Genomic DNA, 10,728 nt, shown 5'->3' on the forward strand with positions numbered 1-10,728 from the left:
CTAGCATGAATGTAATGCCACTGCAAGCGGTTGGCTAGGAGGCGGGCTGATGATGTTATGGTGGTGTCATCAGCCCACGACTCATCTCACTCATCCCTCTCCTTCCATGACCCCCTCAGGGCAGGGGCGGATGGCAGGGCAGGGGCGACCAGGTTGGGCTGTGACAGCCCTGCCGACTGCTCTGGCCTCCAACACCTCATCAGGCCGCTTCAGCCTTCGGGGCCGTTCATTGGGACCAGTGGCTTAATATGTGGCAGGGCAATGGCTGTCTACCCTACCCATAATCCCCCACACAACTGGAACTGTTCTTCAAAATGCACAGCGAATCCAGCTGCGTGGGAATTATGGGTAATGAAATCAGCCATTGCTTGACATGTATGTATGGCGTCATGGCACAAGTAGCCATGCCTGAAAGCTGCATCAATGCCCAAGCTGCCACCATGCTAAAAGGGGACCTGCATGAAAAGGTAAGAAATACCTTTTCATTTGGCTTTTAAGCTGACCTCCCTGGGTGAAGTAGCCTCCATGGGTCAGTCCACTGTGCAGGTTGGGACCCTTTCTGAAGACTGACAGGGGATGGGAAGTTATACTAATTCCACAGATGCTGTCTGACCCACTAAATCCATCTTACTGTTTGCTCAAGATCCCAGTAGCTGTGCTTCTTGTGCATCTCTGATTGACGCAATGCTACTGGTGAATCTGATGGGTATGCAAAAGTAGGTCCACGGTAACCCTGTACACTGGCAGTCAATATATAATTTTTGAAGATAGCTAAACAATTTATGTTCTATAATAACCATAAAAATAATTGGTTTCTCGTGACCAGTCGTTAAAAGAAATGGAGAGCAGTTCTTGGATGTTTATAGAGGATTAGTGATTGAGTGGCAGAATTTTGATTCATAACCTGTGGGCTATTGATGTTTACCAATGTCTTCTGGTACATGTGTAAAAGATTGTTTTCAATGAAACATTGACTTGACCAAGGTTTTTATCATAAAGAAAAATGACATCTATTTAAATCCACTCTGGGCCAGGTCCCTGGTAATTCCTCTCATTCCTTTTTTTAAAAAAAATTTCCTTCTCATTTAATTAGATTTGTGTTGAATTGTAACATATTTGAAGACTGGAAGTTATTAAATTCCCCAAATTTAACAAGCTTTATCCACCGTATAATTCTGAACATGGTGAGACCGCACCTGGAGTACTGTGTCCAGTTCTGGTCTCCATATTTGAGGAAGGACATACTGGCTTTGGAGACGGTCCAGAGGAAATTTACTAGGTTGATCCCTGGGATGAAGGGGTTGACATGATGAAAGATTAAATCGTCTAGGATTGTATTCGCTCGAGTTCAGAAGAATGAGAGGAGATCTTATAGAAACGTATAGGATTATGAAGGGTATGGATAGGATAGATGTAGGAAGGTTTTTTGAGCTGGCCGGGGAAACTAAAACGAGAGGACAGAGTCTCAAGATTCGGGGGAGTAGATTTAGGACAGAGATGAGGAGAAATAGTTTTTCTCAGAGAGTAGTGAATGTTTGGAATTCTCTAACCAGGGAAGTGGTTGAGGCTGCCTCATGAAACATATTTAAAATTTGGTTAGATCAATTTTTACATGATAGAGGAATTAGGGGATATGGGGAGAAGGCAGGTAGGTGGAGTTAGGTCATAAATTAGATCAGCCATGATCGTATTGAATGGCGGAGCAGGCTCGATGGGCCATTTTTGGCCTCCTCCTGTTCCTACTTCCTATATTCCAATGAAATAAAGATATAAAATTTCAACTTTTTTTTAACTATGACTCAAATTAATGGGTTTGTGCACTGATTTTTGCTTGTAATCTGGTACAATTAACACATGACAGTTAAATATAGAGGCCCAGGCTAGCATTCCAGAGAATGGAGTTCAAATCCCACGAAATTCAGTGGATAATTTGGAGTGTTTTTTAAAGAAATCGTTAGCAATGATCTGAAAACTACCTTTTGCCTGGCTCATTATTGTCCTTAAAGGGTGAAACTCTTTTACGCCTACTCAGTCTGGTGCACATGGGATGCTAGACTCAGTGATTGTTGTTGCAAGCCACTCATTTCAAGAGATGAACAATGGCTGTGAGAGATTTGTACAGACTTGCTGGTATGTGATGTTCCACAATGATCATGATATCCAAAGGCTTGTTGAGTGATTCTGTTTTGGATGGTTGATTGCCAGTAAACAGTAAATACAACTATGTTTTATTGAAGTCCAATCCTGAAGTTTTCCTGATTGGTGCTTTTACGGATGGTGGAGTCTGTGCTTGGCAGCAGGCCTAGGCAGGTCACCACAAACAGGAGAACACCCTCCCACTGAGAAGGAGAAGCAAAGGAGATGACCCCCAAAGGACGGTGACCACAGCTGCGGATCAGCAGGGTGGATGAAGGACCCACATGGGCTGCGGGCTGCTGGTGACTAGCTCATGGGAGCCAGGTATCAGAACCGTGATTCGAGGGTACTGAGGCTCCCTAAGGACCTCGGGCGCTGAGAGCTTCCTGATCGTGTTGGAGGTTTGGATCTGGAGCTTGGGCTGCCGATGGATTGAACAGGAATCTGCGCTGCAGCAGAGGCCATGAGAGCACTGGAGGCAAATCCATGGACCATCAGTGAATCTGAGGGGCTCTCTTTTGCTTCCCTTTCTCTTACTTTAAGGAGCACGGGGCAATGTTGATGGTGAATCTTTGTTTGCCTTACGGTAGGCAAAAGTAAATTTTGAGTAATATTACATTCTCTATTTATTAGGTGACAATAAAAGAAATCTTAATCTATTAACTGTGGGATACATGTAATCATAATTTTTAATTGACTTTTTTTTTCCTTTTAGGTTTATTGTCTGCATGGTTGCTGATCAACAAAACTGACAACTAACACTCATTCCCAATCACGCTCTGTCTTACTTGGCAACAAGGAAACTCGCCTCCTCCCACCTCTGATCCTCCAACGATCACTGGATTGTACACCTCTGGCTTTCCCTTCCTGAAGTCAACAATCAGCTCCTTAGTCTTGGTGACATTGAGTGATAGACTTGATGGGCTGAATAGTCTATTCTGTTCCTATGTCTTTACACATTGACACGCCAACAGGCCCTTTTGGCCCACGAGCCCATACCATCCAATTGACCTACGACCCTGGTAGTAGAAATCCAGAGCACCTGGAGGAAACCTACGCAGACCCGGGGAGAGTACGAACTCCTTACAAACAGTGCTGGATTCAAACCTCAGTCCATGGTGGTGTAACCTTGCTGCCCCTTGTGGTCTTGTGCTCTGAAATCATATCTACATTTAATTTCATCCAAACTACCTCCACTTTTGTTAAATCTTGGAACACATAAGGCACATGGAGATAGTACCTGCATCATTTGGCTTGGAGTAACTCAAAAAGGCCTCTGCACCACCAGCAAGTTAAAGGCAGTAAGCACTGGCCTTGTCAATCACATTCATCTTTACCCAGCAGTGTCGGTCATGGCTCTGACCATATGATGTGATCTGACCTTGATCACTCATAATACGGACAGTTGGTCAGTGGCAGACTATATAGGATGGAGGTGTGTGAAAGGCATTCAAATGTGATCAACTTGTCATAAAAAATAGAATCCATTCACAGTAAATCGCTGGCTGCAATGACCAAGACAAGAATGCCATGGCAGTAGCAATTGAAAGAATCAACAGTTGAAGCGTGGGGAAGGAGATATGGTGCAAAATTGCAATTATGAGTGCCTCTCTAAATTTCTCCATTACATTTAAAACACGAGAGCACATTTGGAATCTGCTCTTCAAGGACATGAGAAAGACGTAGGACTGCAAGAAAATGAAGCAGGGACTTTTAATGGAGAAGGTACTTCAAACATTGACCAGGCACGAGAGTGGGTGAAGAACTTTTTGAACATTGATGTATAAGAAATATTTGGGGTAGGGCAGGTTTAGAGCAGACATTCTCAACCTTTTTTGGCTATGTTCCCCCCCTCCCCCCCCCCCCCCCAGGACTCTGCTCACAGTTTATCAGGGCAAAGAGTTATGGTTGTGTGTTGATAAATTGAATTTGAATAACATAAGGAAAATCAAGTGGGGAAAGGCATGGTTTGGACTTTTAAGTCTTTTTATCTCGATTTATCATCTTATTCACTGTCAATGCCACAGCTGTGACAGAAGAGAGGACAATGTGTGGAGCCCTTCACAATGTTTATTGCCTTTTACCTGCATCGAGTGTTGTAGACATCCTTCATGGTAGGAGCAGAGCCCCAATGATCTTTTCTGCTGACTTCACTCTCCTCTGCAGGATCTTGCGATCCAAGGTGCTACAGCTGCCAAACCAGGCGGTGATGCAGTTGCGCAGGAAGCTCTCGATACATCCTCTGTAGAAGTTGGTGAGGATCGAGGGTGAGAGATGGACTTCCTTCAGCCTTTGCAGGAAGTAGAGGCGCTGCTGGGATTTCTTGGCTATGGAGCTGGTGTTAAGGGGGTGAGGTTCTCCACCAAGTGCACTCCAGGAAGTTCATATTCTTGATGACCTCCACGGTGGAGCCGCCAATGGTCAGTGGAGCGTGGTCCCCCCGGGCCCTCCTGAAGTCCATAACCATCTCTTGTTTTATTACCATTCAGATACATGTTGTTGGTTCTGCCCCAGTCCATTAGTGACTGCTCCTCATCGTTGTACACTGATTTGTCATCCTTACTGATCAGGCCCACCACAGTCGTGATGTCAGCAAACTTGATATGTTTCGAGCTGTGTTTAGCTGCAGTCGTGGGTCAGCAGGGTGAACAGCAGTGGACTCAGCGCGCAGCCCTGGGGGGGGGGCCCTGTGCTCAGTGTGATGGTCTTGGAAGTGGTGTTACTGATCTGGGCTGCCTGAGGTCTCCCCAACAGGAAGCCAAGAATCCAATTGCAGAGGGAGTTGTTTAGATCAGGCAGGTTCAACTTCCTTATCAGGTACTGTGATATGAGTGTTGAATGTCGATCTGAAGTCAATAAACAGCATCCAGATGGGTGAGGGCTAGATAGAGGGCAGTGGTGATGGCATCGTTCATAGAGTGGTTGGTCTGTATGCAAACTGCAGGAGGTCCAGTGATGGGCAGCAGGAGCTTGATGTGCCCCACAACAAGCATTTCAGGATGATGGACGTGCGTGCGACAGGGCAGTCGTCATTGAGGCAGGACACAGATGACTTCTCGGCATAGGGACAATGGTGGTGGCTTTGAAGCACGTTGAGACTATGCACTTCTCAGGGAGATGTTAAAGATGTTGGTGAGAACATCTGCTAGCAGAGCCACACAACCCCTGAGCACTCTGCTGGGAACATTATCCGGTCCAGCTTCTTTCTCGGGGGTGGCCTTACTTAGTTCTCTCTTCATGTCAGAGTCTGCAAGGCACAGCACCAGTTCATTTGGAGGAGAGGTGGTCTTCTTCACTGCAACGTCATTTTTTGCCTCAAAGTGCACATAGATGTTATTCAGTGCATCAGGGAGGCATCACTAGCACAGGAAGATGGTGTAGTTTTGTGGTTAGTGATGTCTTCACATGCGTCACATGTCCTTGCTGTCCAGGAAGTGACTGTGAATGCACTGGGCATGTGCATGCTTTGCTTCCCTGATGGGAAGAGCTTGGCTCTTGAAATACCTTGGTTTACCTTGTCATCTTCTCTGAAGGCAGCTTCTCAGTTCCTGAGCAGCACATGCACCTCTGTCATCCATGGCTTCTGATCGGAGCGAGTTATGATGGTTTTGGGCACAGTGACGTCGTCAGAACACTTACTGATATAGCTGGTCACTGATGCTGTTATACTCTTCCAGATTGATGCAGTCACCACCAATTGCTCCTTCCTTGAACATATTCCAATCAGTGCGCTTGAAGCAGTCTTGAGTGCATGAATGCACCTGCCCCCCCACCTCCTCTGCTGGCCAGATTTTAACCTGCTTCATAACTGATCCAGAGTGTTTGACAAGTGGTCTATATGCTGGGATTATCATTGCAGAGACGTGGTCTGAGTATCCGAGGTAGGGACAGGACTCCGCCAGATATGTGTCAGAAATGTTCGTATACACAAGATCCAACATGTTCACCCCCCTTGTAGTAAAGTCCGCATACTGATGGAATTTAGTTAGTCCTGACTTGAGGTACATGTGGTTGAAATCCCCAGCGACAATGATCAATCTATCAGGGTGTGTGGACTGCAGTTCGTTTATAGCCTCATACAGTTCATTGGGTGATATAGAATGGAAACAAGCCCTTTGACCTAGTCGATGCCAACCAAGTCGTCTATCTGAGCTGGGCCCACTTTCTTGTGCTTGTCTCCTATCCCTTCTCACCCTTTCCCATCCAAGCACCTATTCAAATGTACTTTGAAGTGTAATTCTACCCACTTCCACAATCCCAAATAAACACCACTGTGTGCGTGTTGAAGAAAAAGCCCGATCCTATCTTGTAACTCTACCCCTTCACTCCCAGCAACTTCCTCATGTATCTTTTTTTTTACCCTTCCAGTTTAAAGACATCCTTCCTATTGCAGTCTGACAACCAGAACTGCACACAGTATTCCATAAAACCGTAAGATTGGAGCAGAAATAGGGTATTCAGCCCATTGAGTCTGCACTGCCATTTAATCATGAGATCATTCATTTTCCCACCCAGCCCCACTGGCCGCCCTTCTCCCCATAAACTTTGATGCCCTGGTTAATCAAGAATCTATCAATCTCTGCCTTAAATACGTTCAATGACCTAGCCTCCACAATGGCCTGTGGCAACAAATTCCACAGATTTACCACCCTCTGGCTGAAGAAATTCCTCTGCATCTCTGTTCTAAGTGGATGCCCTTTAATCCTGAAGTTGTGTCCTCTTGTCCTAGACCAGGGGTGGGCAACCTTTTAATTTAGACATGCAGCACAGTAACAGGCCAATTTGGCACATGAGTCCGTGGCGCCCAATTAACCTACACCCCTGGTACATGGGGTGGGCCAAAATGGCCTGTTACTGTGCTGTATGTCTAAATTAAAAATTAAAAGGTTGCCCACCTTGCCCACCCGTTTCTCCCACCATGAGAAACAACCTTTCTATTTCTACTCTGTCCATGCCTTGCAACATTCGTCTAAATTCCAAAAAGTACAGGCCAAGACCTGTCAAACGCTCCTCATATGATAACACTTTCATTCCCAGAATCATCTGTTAACCTCCTCTAAACCCTCTCCTATGTCAGTCAGCACATCCTTTCTTAAATGAGGAGCCAAAACTTCTCACAATATATTCTGTGAGGACCCGCCAGAGCCTTATAAGCCTTAACATCACACCTCTGCTCTTGTATTCTTTTCCTCTTGGATGCCAGCATTGCATTTGCCTTCTTCACCACCAACTAACCTACAAGTTTACCTTCAGGCTGTCCTGCACAAGGACTCCCAGGTCCCTTTGTATCTGGGAATTTTCTATTTTCTCCCCATTTAAAAAAGTCTGCCCGTTTATTCTTTCTACCAAAGTGGTCGACCAGACACTTTCTGACATGGTATTTCATTTGCCGCTTCTCCTAATCGAAGTCTTCCTGCAGCCTCCCTGTTTCTGCAGCTTGATCTGCACTTTCACCTCCCTTTGTATCATCTGCAAATTTGGCCACAAAGTCATCATTCCATAATCTAAATTGTTAATATGCAACATTAAAAGAAGTGGCCCCAACAACAACCCCTAGCAACTGGCATCCAACCAAAATATGATGAGTAAAACATGCAAGTCTACAGACACCGTGATCGAAGTAAAAACACAATGCAGGAGAAATGCTGCAGGTCAAACAGTGGACTAAATATAGCAAAGATACCAAAGATGCAGGCTTGGTAAGAGCTTGATTAACCAGAATATGATCCCACTATTTCTGACTCTCTGGTTTCTCCCAATCAGTCAATGCTCCACCTATGCTCATGTTTCCTGTAGTACCATGGGCACATTTTGTTAAATAACCTCATGTGTGGTACCTTGTCAAAGGCCTTGTGAAAATCCAAATATATAAAACATCCCGTATTTAGCCTGCTTTTCACTTCTTCAAAGAATTCCAATAGGTGTGTCAAAGCAAGATTTTCACTTAAGAAAACCTTTGGCCTATCTTGTCATGTGCATCCTAGTACTCCGTAACCTCGTCCTTGACAATTGACTCCAACATCTTCACAACCACTGATGTCAGGCTAACAGGTCTTTAATTTCCTTTCTCTGACTTCCTCCTTCTTGAATAGTGAGTTGACATTTGTGATTTTCCAGTCCTCCATGACTATGCCAGAATCTGTTGATTCCTGCAAGATCATTACCAATGCCTCCACAATCTCTACCAGTATATTTTTGAGTACCTGAGAGTGCAATCTGTCTGATCTGGGAGAGTTATCCACCCTTAGACTCTTCAGCTTTTGAGCACCTTCTCCCTTGAAATAGTAACTGCATTCACATCCCTTCTCTGACATCCTTTGACATCTGGCACACTGCCATTGTCTTCCACAGTGAAAACTGATGCAAAATACTCATTTAGTTCCTCTGCCATCTCCTTGTCTCCCATTATTATTACCCCACCATCATTTTTTAATGGTCCTATATCTACTCTCACCTCTTTAATATATTTGAAGCTTTTTGCATCCTCTTATTTTCTACCCTACTTTCATAATTCATTTTTTCCCTCCTTATGTTTTAAAAATTACCTTCTGCAAGTTTTAAAAATGGTCCCAATCCTCTCCCGCTAATTTTTGTTTCCTTGTATGCCCACTCTTGATTTTATGTTGGTTTTGACTTGGCACAGATCAGACATTTTCCATTTGAGTATCTTCGTCCGTGAAGCCAAGCCAAAGAAGAAGTATTTATATCCTGCACCTTGATCATTTCTTGCATTGCTGCTCTGCCTTCGTCCCTACTAGTGTTTCCTTCCAAACTACTTTGGCCAATTCCTCTGTCACGCTACTGTAACTCCCTTTACTTCACCGAAATACTGACACATCTAACAGTTCCTCCTTGTTAAATCACTGCCCCTTAATAGTTCCTTTACTCTCACCTCTGGCACATTAAACAGCACCCAGTCCAGTTCAGCTTATCAACAAGCTGCTATAGGCTCTCTACAAATTCTCTCTTGAGACCCAGTCCCAACCTGGTTTTCCCAATCTACTTGCATGTTAAAATCTCCCACGTCTATCATAACATTTCCCTTCTGACATGCCTTTTCTACTTGCTTTTGTAATTTCTTGTCCATGTTCTGGCTACTGTTTGGAGGTGTGTATATAACTGCCAACAGTACTCCATTTCTTAACTCACCCCATAATGATTCTATATCTTCTGATCCTATGTAATCTCTTTCAAATGATTCAATGTTATTCCTTCCCAACAGAGCCACGCCACCCCCTCTGCTTCCCAGCCTATCCTTTTAATAGTGTATCCTTAGACATTCAGCTCCCAATGACATCTATCAAAGGATATCAAAGCCAAGAATCTGTGATGGCCACAACATCATACCTGCCAAAGTATAGCTGCACTAAAAGGTCATCCACTTTATTTATTATGTTGTGTCTATTTAAATACAAAAACCTTTATAACTTTATTTGTTACTTTTGACTCTGAGTCTCTGTTGCATTGCACAACATCCCACTGGCTGCAATTTTGCCCTACCTGCCTGTCCTTCCACACAAACTCCCTGTCAGCTGCCTTACTTGTACTCCACTGCCTCTCCACTTTGGTTTTCACTCCCTGTGAATATAGTTCAACATCCTCTCACCTCCCCCCATCCCCTTCCTGACAGGATATAGGTTCCCCTCAAGTTCAGGTGCAACCTGTCCCACTTGTACAAGTCACTCCTTCCCCAGAACAGATTCCAATGATCCAAGAACTTGAAACACTGCCCCCTGCACCATCTCCTCAGGCACACATTTGTCTGCATTCCTGTTCTGACCTTCCCTCGCTCGTGGCACTGGGAGATATCCAGAAATTACCACCTTAGATGTTTTGCTCTTCAGCCTCTCTCCCTAACTCTGTAAACTTACTTTGCAAGATCTCTACCCCATTCTTGTCTTTGACTCTGGTTCCAATATGTACTACAATCTATAACAACTCACCCTTCCCTTTAAGAATATTCTGCACCTGCTCAGAGGCATCCTGGACTCGAGCATCAGGAAGGCGACACTGGAGAATCCTTTCCAGCATTCTCCTATCTAGTCCGCTCTGACTATTGTTCTACCTGACTTCGCCTTTCCCTTCAGAGACTCAGAGTTGACCATGGTGATAGTGGTCTGGGTGCTGCCTTGCCCAGATGGTCATTTCCCCCACCCAGCAGTATCCAAAGGTGTATACTTCTAGCTGAGGGAATGGCACAGGGGTTCCCTGCATGACCTACCGGTTCCTTTTTCCCTTTCCTGACTGTCACCTAGGTACCTTCCTCCTGCCTCCTAGGTGTTATTGCGGCCCTGTAACGTCCCAACCCCTGTACTGAAAGCTCTATTTGAAGAGAAGACTGTCAAACCTTCAGGGAAGCATGGATTTCTCTGTTCTATCACAGTCCCCAGAGCCCCCACATTTATTATGTGGGTCCTGCCCTGGTTTCACTTACAGAAGTGCAACACCTTACACTTAACTGAATTAAACTTTGCCATCCATTCCTCAATCCACTAATTCAGATGATCTAGAAAATGTTGTAATCTTAGATACCTCTTTGTCCATTATATTACCAATTTTAGTGCCATTAGCAAACTGATTAATCACATCACC

The 10,728-nt window shown here is 44.7% G+C and overlaps 1 protein-coding gene across 2 annotated transcripts in view; it reads right to left on the bottom strand.

Moving 5' to 3' along the window:
• galnt11 (UDP-N-acetyl-alpha-D-galactosamine:polypeptide N-acetylgalactosaminyltransferase 11 (GalNAc-T11)) overlaps nucleotides 1-10,728 on the bottom strand; it is a 388,126-nt gene that overhangs the window by 32,197 nt on the left and 345,201 nt on the right. The window lies entirely within an intron of this gene.

This window comes from Narcine bancroftii, chromosome 1 (assembly GCF_036971445.1).
Source record: "Narcine bancroftii isolate sNarBan1 chromosome 1, sNarBan1.hap1, whole genome shotgun sequence".
In the NCBI taxonomy this organism is placed as follows: Eukaryota; Metazoa; Chordata; class Chondrichthyes; order Torpediniformes; family Narcinidae; genus Narcine; species Narcine bancroftii.